Source organism: Jaculus jaculus, chromosome X (assembly GCF_020740685.1).
Source record: "Jaculus jaculus isolate mJacJac1 chromosome X, mJacJac1.mat.Y.cur, whole genome shotgun sequence".
NCBI classification, from domain to species: Eukaryota; Metazoa; Chordata; class Mammalia; order Rodentia; family Dipodidae; genus Jaculus; species Jaculus jaculus.
This window is the reverse complement of record NC_059125.1, coordinates 75,463,706-75,475,748: the sequence shown is the minus strand read 5'-3', so window position 1 is coordinate 75,475,748 and position 12,043 is coordinate 75,463,706. Positions and strand designations below refer to the sequence as shown.

General features: G+C 40.6%; 1 pseudogene; it reads left to right on the top strand.

The window, feature by feature from the left end:
* Positions 1-10,604: 10,604 nt before the first annotated feature.
* LOC123456541 lies at positions 10,605-11,736 on the top strand (annotated as a pseudogene).
* The last annotated feature ends 307 nt before the right edge of the window (positions 11,737-12,043 follow it).

Here is a 12,043-nt window from a genome sequence, read left to right as displayed (position 1 = left end):
TCTTTTTTGTTTTATTAGTTTTGCACTCAGTGAATACAGTCAAGTTGGTACCATTGTTAGCCTCTTCTCTGTCCTCCCCCTTCTGCAGGGAACTTCCTAGTTGGGGAATATGGGTCATGCATAGCATCACTGTCTCTTTAATAATTATTCATAAGTGATCACATATATTCTCAAGATTTGAGTAAAAATCTATATCATTTAATCACTTGAGTATCAGTTTCTTTATTATAAGATGTAAATAATAATATTTGCATCATAGATTTCTGTTATGACTATTAAATAAAATAATGTATGTGAAGTAGAGAGCCCTATCCCTGTCAAGGTATATCTTTCACTGAATTTGTATCCAATAATTTTTATATGAGTAAAGAGCTTCCTCAATTATGTCATATACTTTATTGAGTGCCTATTATGTTTTAATTATCTGGACAAAAGACAGACAATGTGCATATATTAAAGTCTAGAAGGAAGAAGACAGGCCTAGTCTTGTGGAGAGAGTAGAGCAGACTCCAGTTTCCTGACTCCTCCCAGCTCCCTAGTTAGTCTGAGTTTCCTGCACTGATGGTGTGCTGGCAGGCTCAGCAGTATGGAGTTAATAGGCTAGAACACTGACTCCTGGTTCCTCCCAGCTCCTTGGGCTGGGTTCCCTGGGCCAGATGTTGTACTTGCAGGCAACCAATGAGTAGGCCAGATTCCTGTTCCCTGGCTCCTCCAAGTGCCCCAGAGGTGCTGGTAGGTCCACTTGTGCCTTGCTTGGAGAGGCATAGTCCCTGTTTGAGCTGTGGAATCAGGCCTTTTGCTCTGGTATCCTGACTGGTCACTAGGTACTAACATCCCAGTTCATCTAAGTCAGAGGGTACATAGGCCAAAGGACAAAAACTTGCTTCCTCCTCCATAAAGCAGTCTTCCTAAAAGTTGTAGACAACAACACAAAAGAGCCAAAGAAAGTCAGAAAACAGAGCTCTCCACCAAGGATGCCTAGTCGTACAGTGAAGGTCTCCAGTGAAATCATGGAGAAATCAACAGAAATTAATTCCCAAAATGAAAACACAACCACCAATGAAACCCTGATTAAAAAAATGCTGAACTTGAGACTTCCGGTTAAGATGGTGGCGTAGGTACCACGCCAAAGCAGCCTAGGGGGCAAAAAAGACCAAAAAAAACTCAGCAAAATACACACTTTTAGTAAAAAGTGAGGTATATAGGAAATTGAAGCTGCAGCGGAGAAGTAGAAGAGTTATAGAGCATCCAGAGCCTTCACAGGAGGGAAAAGTGGCTCCGGCAGCTCGGCCAACCGCCGCGGCCGTGGTGCACCAGAAAGCCGCCAGACTGGGCTCCAGCCGCAGGAAAAGCCAGGTGCGGGCGCTTTCCCTCACACCGTGCTCTCCGCAACTCGGGAAACGTGAGGGGAGAGCAGCAGCGAGCAACAGAGGAGCAGACCGCGAGGTAGAAGAACACGTGGAGCAGCGAGAGAACCAGAGCAGCTGCGGCTCCCTCCCCTACCCCACCGCCTGAGCCCAGCTCTGGCGAACACAGCAGCGGCCCGGGACCCGGCCACGCCAACTTGGGCTGACAGCAGGACCCAAGCAGGAACAGAGTTCGGCAGCAACATCAGCGGCTCCAGCATCGGTAACAGCGACCCCAGCAGCAGCAGACCCAGGAGTGGCAGCAGCAGCAGACTCGGCAGCAGCAGCTTCAGGGGGAGCAGCAGCAGTGGACACAGCAGCAGCAGCTTCAGCAGCAGTGGTGGCTCCAGCAGTGGCAGCTACAGCAGCAGCAGAGGCAGCTGCAGTGGTGGGTCCAGCAGCAACACCTTCAGCAGCAGTGGCTAAAGCCCAGCAGGGGCAGCTTGAGCAGCAGCAGTTCTAGCAGCAGGGGAGCTGATCTGCAGGGCCACACTTGCCAGGCTCGGTTGGCCCCACAGGAAAAGCAAGTGCCCAGCTCCAGAAATCAGAACAGCAGCCCGACGACCCAGACAGCAACTTGACTGAGACCAAAATCATCCAAGGTAACTGGGATTGCACCAGAGAAGGGTCTCACTTGGTCGCAAGCTGACTTGGATCCCTCAACAGACCAGAAATCTTAACCTCTATGTTGATAGAGTAGCTGGTTGGTATAATAACTACTCTGGCATACATACTTGGGGCTGTTTTTGATTGAATGGGTACAGTGTTTACTCAACTTTTAGAAACTACCTATTTTTTATTCCACTCAGCCTACTTGAATACTCCCATAGCAGGGAAACTCAACCCCTAGGAGCACCTTTGTAGATACTCTGAGAGTCTTAAGAGCCACACCTAACACCTTAAGCTCCTACCCTGAAAATATATAACATCAAATCAATTGATACAGCTAAGAATACCCAGCTAGCTAGAAAATCCAAGCATTAACTTAATCCAAGATGCAAAAATATATACATTATAACACAAGAAACACTAAAAAGCAAGACGATATAAATCCACCCAAAAGTATTAATGCATCAGAAATGTCCTCCAGTGAGAACGAGTTAGAGGAAATACCTGAAAAAGATTTCAAAAGAATGATTGTAAATATGTTCAAATAAGTCAGAGAACAAATCAAAGGAGTCAAAGAGGAACTTAAAGAGGAAATCAAAGGAATCAAAGAAGATGCAGGACACCACTTTCATGAAATAAAGAAGGCAATACAAGACATAAATAAGGAAATAGAAATAATAAAGAAAAACCAGTCAGAATTACTAGCAATGCAGAACACAGTTAATGAAATAAAAAACTCTGTAGAAAATCTCACCAGTAGGATGGATGAGGGAGAGGACAGAATATCTAAGCTACAAGACCAGGTGGCAGACCTAATACAGTCCAACAAAGAGAAAGACAAACTTATAGAAAAGTATGAGTGGGAATTTCAAGATATTCGGGACACTATGAAAAGATCCAATATAAGAATTCAGGGCACAGTAGAAGGAAAAGAACTCCAATCCAAAGGCATAGTAGGCATCTTCAACAAAATCATAGAAGAAAATTTCCCCTAATTGGGAAAGAGGTGCCAATGCAGATACAGGAAGCCTTTAGAACCCCAGCCAGACAACACCCAGAAAGAACCTCTCCTCGCCATATTATAATCAAACTTCCAAACACACACACCAAAGAAAAAATATTGAAAGCAGTTAGAGAGAAAAATCAAGTTACCTACAAAAGCAAGCCCATCAGGATTACAGCAGATTATTCAACAAAAACTTTTAAAGCCAGAAGGGCTTGGAGTGATATATTCCAAGTTCTGAAAGATAACAACTGTCAACCAAGATTACTTTATCCTGCAAAGTTATCCATTCTAATAGATGGAGAAATAAAGACATTCCATGACAAAAGCAGGTTAAAGGAGTATTTGAAGACAAAACCAGCTCTACAGAAAATACTTGATAGAATTCTATATGCTGAAGAAAAGGAAAAGCACACATATAAGGAACCTAGAAAAACAAGCAATACTCAAATACTAGTTAACAGAAGAGAGCACAGGTAGAATCAGAAACACACACACAAAAAAATGGCAAACATAAATACACACCTTTCAATAATATCTCTTAATATCAACGACCTCAATGCCCCAACGAAAAGACATAGATTTGCAGACTGGGTTAAAAAGCAGGATCCTACAATGTGTTGTCTCCAAGAAACTCACCTTTCTACAAAGGATAGACATTATCTTAGGGTGAAAGGTTGGAAGACGGTGTTTCAAGCAAATGGGCCTAGAAAATAAGCAGGGGTTGCTATCCTAATGTCAGACAGGGTAGACTTTAGTCCGACGTTAGTCAAGAAAGATAAGGAAGGACACTTTATATTGATTAAGGGCACACTCCAACAGGAGGACATTACAATCCTAAACATATATGCACCTAACATGGGGGCTCCCAAATTCATCAAACAAACACTATTAGAACTAAGGTCACAGATAACACCAAACACAGTGGTGGTGGATGACTTTAACACCCCACTCTCATCAATTGACAGGTCATCCCAGGAAAAACTAAACAGAGAGGCATCTGGACTAAATGAGGTCATAGAAGGAATGGAATTAACAGATATATACAGGACATTTCATCCAAAGGCTTCAGAATATACATTCTTTTCAGCAGCACATGGAACATTCTCTAAAATAGACCATATATTAGGACACAAAGCAAATCTTAACAAATTCAGGAAAATTGAAACAATTCCTTGCATTCTATCTGACCACAATGGAATTAAACTACAAATTAGTAGCAAGAAAGGCTATAGAGCATACACAAAATCATGGAAACTAAACAATACACTACTAAATGATGAATGGGTCAATGAAGAAATCAAAATGGAAATCAAAAAATTTATAGAGTCAAATGATAATGAGAACACAACCTACCAAAATCTCTGGGACACAATGAAGGCAGTTCTAAGAGGTAAATTTATACCTTAAGTGCCTATATTAAGAAAATAGAAAGGTTGCAAGCAAACGACCTAATGCTTCGCCTTAAAGCCTTGGAAAAAGAAGAACAAGGCAAACCAAAAATCAGTAGACGGGAAGAAATAATAAAGATTAGGGCAGAAATTAATGAAATAGAAACAAAAAGAACAATCGAAAGAATTAATGAAACAAAGAGTTGGTCCTTTGAAAGGATAAACAAGATTGATAAACCCTTAGAAAATCTGACCAAAAGAAAGAGAGAAGAGACACAAATTAATAAAATCAGAGATGAAAAAGGTAACATCACAACAGATTCCAGAGAAATTCAAAAAATCATAGGGACATACTATAAAAGCATATATTCCACAAAGTATGAATATCTGAAAGAAATGGATGATTTCCTTGATCCATATGACCTACCTAAATTAAATCAAAATGAGATTAATCACTTAAATAGACCTATAACAAACATGGAGATCCAAACAGTTATCAATAATCTCCCAACTAAAAAAAGCCCAGGCCCAGATGGATTCACTGCTGAATTTTACCAGACATTTAAGGAAGAGCTAACACCATTGCTTCTTAAGCTTTTCCAGTAAAAAGAAAAAGAAGGAATTCTACCAAACTCCTTCTATGAGGCCAGCATCACCCTGATACCAAAACCAGGCAAAGATAGAACAAAAAAAGAAAATTACAGACCAATCTCCCTCAGGAACATAGATGCAAAAATTCTCAACAAAATATTGGCAAACAGAATACAAGAGTATATCAAAAAGATCATTCACCCTGACCAAGTAAGCTTTATCCCAGAGATGCAGGGATGGTTCAACATACGCAAATCTATAAATGTAATACATTGCATAAACGGGTTGAAGGACAAAAATCACATGATCATCTCATTAGACGCAGAGAAAGCATTTGACAAAATCCAACATCCCTTCATGATAAAAGTCCTACAGAGACTGGGAATAGAAGGAACATATCTCAATATAATAAAGGCTATTTATGACAAGCCTACAGCCAACATATCACTAAATGGGGAAAAACTGGTAGCTTTTCCACTAAAATCAGGAACAAGACAAGGGTGTCCACTGTCCCCACTTTTATTTCATATAGTTTTGGCAGTCTTAGCCATAGCAATAAGGCAAGAGACACACATAACAGGGATACAAATTGGAAAGGAAGAAATCAAGTTATCATTATTTGCAGATGACATGATTTTATACATAAAGGACCCTAAAGACTCTACTAGCAAGCTGTTAGAGCTCATCAAAACCTACAGCAATGTAGCAGGATACAAAATAAATACACAGAAATCAGTAGCCTTCATATATGCTACAACAAACACACAGAGGATGAAATCAGAGAATCACTCCCATTCACAATTGCATCAAAAAAAAAAAATAATGTACCTTGGAATAAACCTAACCAAGGAAGTAAAGAATCTCTACAATGAGAACTTTAAAACACTCAAGCTAGAAATTGCAGAAGACACTAGAAAGAGGAGAAACATCCCTTGTTCCTGGATTGGAAGAATCAATATTGTGAAAATGGCAATCTTACCTAAAGCAATCTACACATTTAATGCAATCCCTATCAAAATTCCAAAGGCTTTCTTCATGGAAATAGAAAAAACAATCCAAAAATTCATTTGGAATCACAAAAAACCTCGAATATCTAAAATAACACTGAGCAACAAAAAAGAGGCTGGTGGTATCACCATACCTGATTTTAACCTATACTACAGAGCCATAGTAACAAAAACAGCATGGTACTGGCACAAAAACAGACATGTAGATCAGTGGAACAGAATAGAGGACCCAGACGTAAGCCCAAGTAGCTACAGCCACCTGATATTCGATAAAAATGCCAAAAATATTCATTGGAGAAGAGACAGCCTCTTCAGCAAATGGTGTTTTGAAAAATGGATATATATCTGCAGAAGGATGAAAATAGATTCTTCTCTCTCACCATGCACAAGAATTAAGTCCAAATGGATTAAAGACCTGAGCATCAGACCTGAAACTCTGAAACTGCTAGAGGAAAAAGTAGGGGAAACCCTTCAACATATTGGTCTTGGCAAGGACTTTCTGAATACAACCTCAATTGCTCAGGCAATAAAACCACAGATTAACCACTGGGACCTAGTGAAATTACAAAGATTTTGCACCGCAAAGGACACAGTGAAAAAAGCAAAGAGGCAACCTACAGAATGGGAAAGAATCTTCGTCAGCTATATATCTGATAGAGGATTAATATCTAGGATATACAAAGAACTCAAAAAGTTAAATAATAAGGAATCAAACAAGCCAATCAGAAAATGGGCTATGGAGCTAAATACAGAGTTCTCAAAGGAAGAAATACGAATGGCATATAAGCATCTAAAAAAATGTTCTACGTCACTAGTCATCAGGGAAATGCAGATTAAATCTACATTGAGATTCCATCTCACTCCTGTCAGATTGGCCACCATCATGAATACAACTGATCGTAAATGTTGGCGGGGATGTGGAAAAAAAGGAACCCTTCTACACTGCTGGTGGGAATACAATCTGGTCCAGCCATTGTGGAAAACAGTATGGAGGTTCCTAAAACAGCTAGAGCTTGATCTACCATATGACCCAGCTATAGCACTCCTAAGCATATATCCAAAGGACTCATCTCATTTCCTTAGAAGTACGTGCTCAACCATGTTTATTGCTGCTCAATTTATAATAGCTGGGAAATGGAACCAGCCTAGATGTCCCTCAACAGATGAGTGGATAATGAAGATGTGGCACATTTATACAATGGAGTTCTACTCAGCGGTAAAGAAAAATGAAGTTATGAAATTTGCAGAAAAATGGATGGACCTGGGAAGTATTATACTAAGTGAGGTAACCCAGGCTCAGAAAGCCAAGCACCACATGTTCTCTCTCATATGTGGATCCTAGCTACAGATTTTTGAGCTTCTGTGTGAGAATGAAAATACTTAGTAGCAGAGGCCAGTAAGTTAAAAAGGAGACATAAAGGGTAGAGAAAGGAAGGGAGGAAGATACTTAATAGGTTGATATTGTACATATGTAATTACAATGAATGTAATGGGGAGGTAATATGATGGAGAATGGAATTTCAAATGGGAAAGTGTGGGGATGGGGAGGGAGGGAATTACCATGGGATATATTTTATAATCATGGAAAATGTTAATAAAAATAAAAATTAAAAAAAATGCTGAACTTGAAGCAAACCATAAAAACAACTAACAATCGTATGAAAGAAACAAGAGACAAAGAACTCCACCAGCTCCTGGAAACTAAGTGACACACTTTTAAACAATAAATGGGTTGTAGAAGAAATCAAAAAAGAAATTGTAAAATTCCTAGAATTGAATGATAATGAAAACATAGCCTACCAATACTTATGGGACACAAACAAGGCAGCCCTATGGGAAAAATTCATAGCACTAAATGCCTTCATTACAAATACAGAGAGTTATTAATTTATAATCTGACTATCCACCTAAATGCATTGGAAAAACAAGAAGTATCCAACCCAAAGAGCTCCAGATGGAAAGAAATAATCAAGATAGGAATAGAAATTAATGAATTGGAAACTAAGAAAACAATTTAAAAAATCAATGAAATGAAGAGCTGCTTCTTTTGAAAAAATAATTAAGATTGAGAAACCCCTGGCCAATTTGCTCAAGCAAAATAAGAGAAGTGTCAGGTTAAAATCAAAAATGAACAAGGAGAGATTACAACAGATATCAATGAAATTGGAAGAATCATCAAGGCATAATTCCAAAACCTCTACTTTACAAAATTGAATAATCTAGAAGAAATGGATGGATTCCTAGACAAATACCACCTACCTAAACTAAACTCAGAGCACATTAATGTCCTAAACTATCCTATCACATCCATGGAGATTGAAAACGTAAAAGAAAAGTCCAGGACCAGATGACTTCTCAGATGACTTCTATCTAACCTTCATTGAAGAACTGAAACCATTTTTTCTCAAGCTGTTTTGCATAATTGGATACCAGGGAATCCTCCCCGAATCCTTTTATGAAGCTAGTATCACTCTAATACTAAAGCCAGACAGAGATGCAACAAGGAAAGAAAATTATAGGTCTTTCTCACTAGTCTTGGCATATAGGAGGAGTCTCTCCATTCAAATTATCTCTAAATTAATAATGGTTATCCCATTTAACCAGTGCTGACTTCACTCTCCATTGGAGACACTGCTTCTCTTTCTCAGATTGTAGCAGTATCTAAGGAGATAAACGACCTAGAACACTTCACCCCAGCCCCAGCTGAAATCACAGAGGAATTGGGGAAATGAGCGAGTGCTGCTTTCTCGGTGAACCTGATATCAGCACAAGGGTGAAGGAGATAGACACTGAGGACACTCAACACCTACCAAAGCAGAGATCCAGAGGCTCCTACAAACTCATCATTCAAGTAGACTTAAAAAACCCAACATGGCTCAGGGAATTTTGTGGAAAAGGGCCAGAAAGATTGTTAGAGCCAAAGTTGGTACATTTTGCACAAAGACAGTGCCTCTCCCCCATAACTGACTGCTGCTCCCATAATGTATGATCCACAATACCCATGGGATTGACCTGAATCCCCAATGAGGAAGGGCTCTTCAGAAAAGGGGAAAGGAGGAGGGAAAGTATGGTACCAACACATGTTGCTTACATACTAATTATGTCTATATCTAATAAAAATAAATTTATAAAAAAGTCTAGAGGAAAATGATGACAAGCAGAAAATAGTATAGTTTCTTGCCAAAGGATGTTGAGCACTTAAGCTGAGAAAATGTGGATAAAGAACTTTAAAGATGAGCATACAATATAGATTCTTGGTCATTTATAGTTCTTATGAAAACAGTCTTGGGCACGTGGTGTTAGCAGCACATAGTGTTTCCCTAAGGCAGCCATTCCAGCCATTTTCAGCTTTCCATGGGACATTATTATAGCATCCCTCTCCATCTACAGCAGCCCAAACTCCTCTGGATTAAATTGAAAGTTGACTCTATCAATCAGCATTTTGCACAGTGCTACCAATACTTGGTGAAATCATTGAGTATTGCTGTTCACTATCTTTCTATGGCTAGTGGAGAAGACCTTGAGCAGCCTGTATAGAGTCCAGGTTGGTTGGACCTTCCTCTATCTATAGGAGCATGTGAATCCCATGGAGTCCCACATTACAATGCAACTTGCAGGTGCAGGGAACCCATGAAGGCATGTATATAAGAGCATACCCCACATGTTCTCTGACAGTTTTCTGTATCACAACAAGGTCCCAGACCCCTGACCAACTGGAGTCCTTAACCTGAACCTTCAATCTATCTGAGTATTATATATTCTTCTTGATTTGAGCTTCAGCACTCAAAAGCAAATAACTATGTCCCTCCATGATTCCATCTGTGCCTATTTCATTCCAATGGACAGGTGGTAGGTACCTGCCATAGTTCGTGCCCACTGAAGGCAGTGCAACTAGGTCACTTTACTCCAGTCAAAGTATTACACTATCTTCCTGTGACTACTGGAGAAGACCCTATTCCATTATGCCAAAGATGCCTTTTACTTCCTATGACCTTAATTATACCAGCCTCCTGGAAAAAAAACTTCCTTCAGATGTGTGTGATGTAACAAAAAGTTTTGTTTCCTCTGCCATGGAATCCTTCAATCCCACTGAAGAGCATATGATGGTGGTGTACCTGCTATTGAAATGCTGAAACACTTACATGGCTTTGCCAATAGCCTGAAGCCAGAATAGACCTCATCCTCTTTGCACTCTGCATCAAAAAGCTTCAGGTTCACTGAGATGAACTTTAAGATCAGGCACAGTTATGGAGGAAGGGATTTATTGAAGCCTACAGATCCAGGTGAAGTTCCATAAATGGCAGAAGAAGCTGGCCTGCCTTCACAAGACCAAGCAGAGAGAGAGAAGTACAAGCCTAAAGGACAAAAGCCATAGCACACTTCAGGAGCTCCAGCTAGGCACACTTTGCATATCTTTAGATTGAAATCTGAAACTCACCACCACACCTTGAGATCCACCCAGTGACACTGTAGTTTGTAGTTTGCTAAAGATGCAAACTACAAATAAACAACTGAATATATTGGGGGCCATCTATTCTATTCAAACCACCACACACTCCTATGTCACTAGCCCCTGGAAAACTTCAAGTAGGTTAACATGCAGAGGTTTGTCCTAAAGAATATCTGTTTTAGCACCTGGCCTTTGTATTTGTCCTTTAGAACAGTTCTGAAGATGTGGCTGAGCTACTTGAAGCTGTGGAAGTATGCGCCTCAGAAGCAAGCTAAGAGTAATGATTTCCAATCACTGTGTGTTGGGGAGCAGGGGGAGAAATGGGGACCTTTCATCCAGGAAAACCTGCTGATGTATATTAAATCTGTTTGTCAGGTTCCTAAACCATGTGCTCTGTACAGGCCCTAAATCTTTTGATTGGCTGGAATATTTTCTTAATCCAACCTTGCTGAATGATCCAGAAGGGTGTGTAGCTGTTCCTGGAGTCAAAATTTGTCATTCCTCACAATCAGCATTGTCTCACCCCAAGATGAAGAGCTGCGTCTACAGTCTGGAGGGCCCGGGCTGTAATTTCACCCATGTTGGGGCTGGGATCTGGGATCTGGGACTCTGGTGTTGTGCCTAGCTTAGTTTATCACACTGGGCAAGCAGACTGCCAAGTCTACCTCTGACCAGTGTGTGACTGGCAATCCCTTCATGTGATGGCGGGCTTCTACACCATAGACACAGATGGCTTCCCCCCAGCCAATGGCCTGGACAAGATGGACCAGGACAATGTCTGCAACATAGACAAATAAGAATAGAAATCTTTGAGGACCTGCACCAGATATTGCAACTAAGCAAAGCCCAGCCTGCTCAGCTCAGCTTGCCTTGAGGACTACACAGTGAGAATGGGAAGAAACAGATCCCAAACTGCATTGTATAAGAAGACAGCCTCATCAGTAAGCCTCTAGGGTCCTACAAGATCATTAATGGGCTGTGAGCATTTGAAGATAGGTACTAGGGGAACTTGGAGCTAAGGTCAATTTGACCTACCAGATTGCTAGCCTGGTCTGAGCACTTCCACGATGACTCTTTGGTAGCTTTCATTGCTATCACCTCACTGAGTCTGCTGGGCAACAGGAACTTGCTAAGCCCTGTCAGAGGGAGGCAGGTGACCAACTCTGTTCAAGGTCCCTATGCTTCCTGGAAATTTGCCAGATGCTGCTTACATTCTGACTGGCCTTCTTTTTGGCCTCTTTGTGCCTCACTAGGCCCCATCCTAGCTCCTTGCCTGTGATACAGGGATACCTCCTCTATATCATGGCCATAATGATGATTATTTATTGGGGAACAGTATACCAGCTCTAACTGGTTGTCAACTGTCTCCAGAGCAGAACATTTACTGCAAGCACCTTCCTGGGTCCAAGAGGCCTTGCGAGGCTAATTTGAAGCCACAACAAGTCATCTCAATTCTTTACACAGATTTTTCAAACATAATTTCTAAAATATTTTATTTATTTAAGAGAAAGAGAATGGGTGCAACAGAGCCAATAGCCACTGCAAACAAACTCCAGATGCATGTGCCACCCTGTGCATCTGGCTTT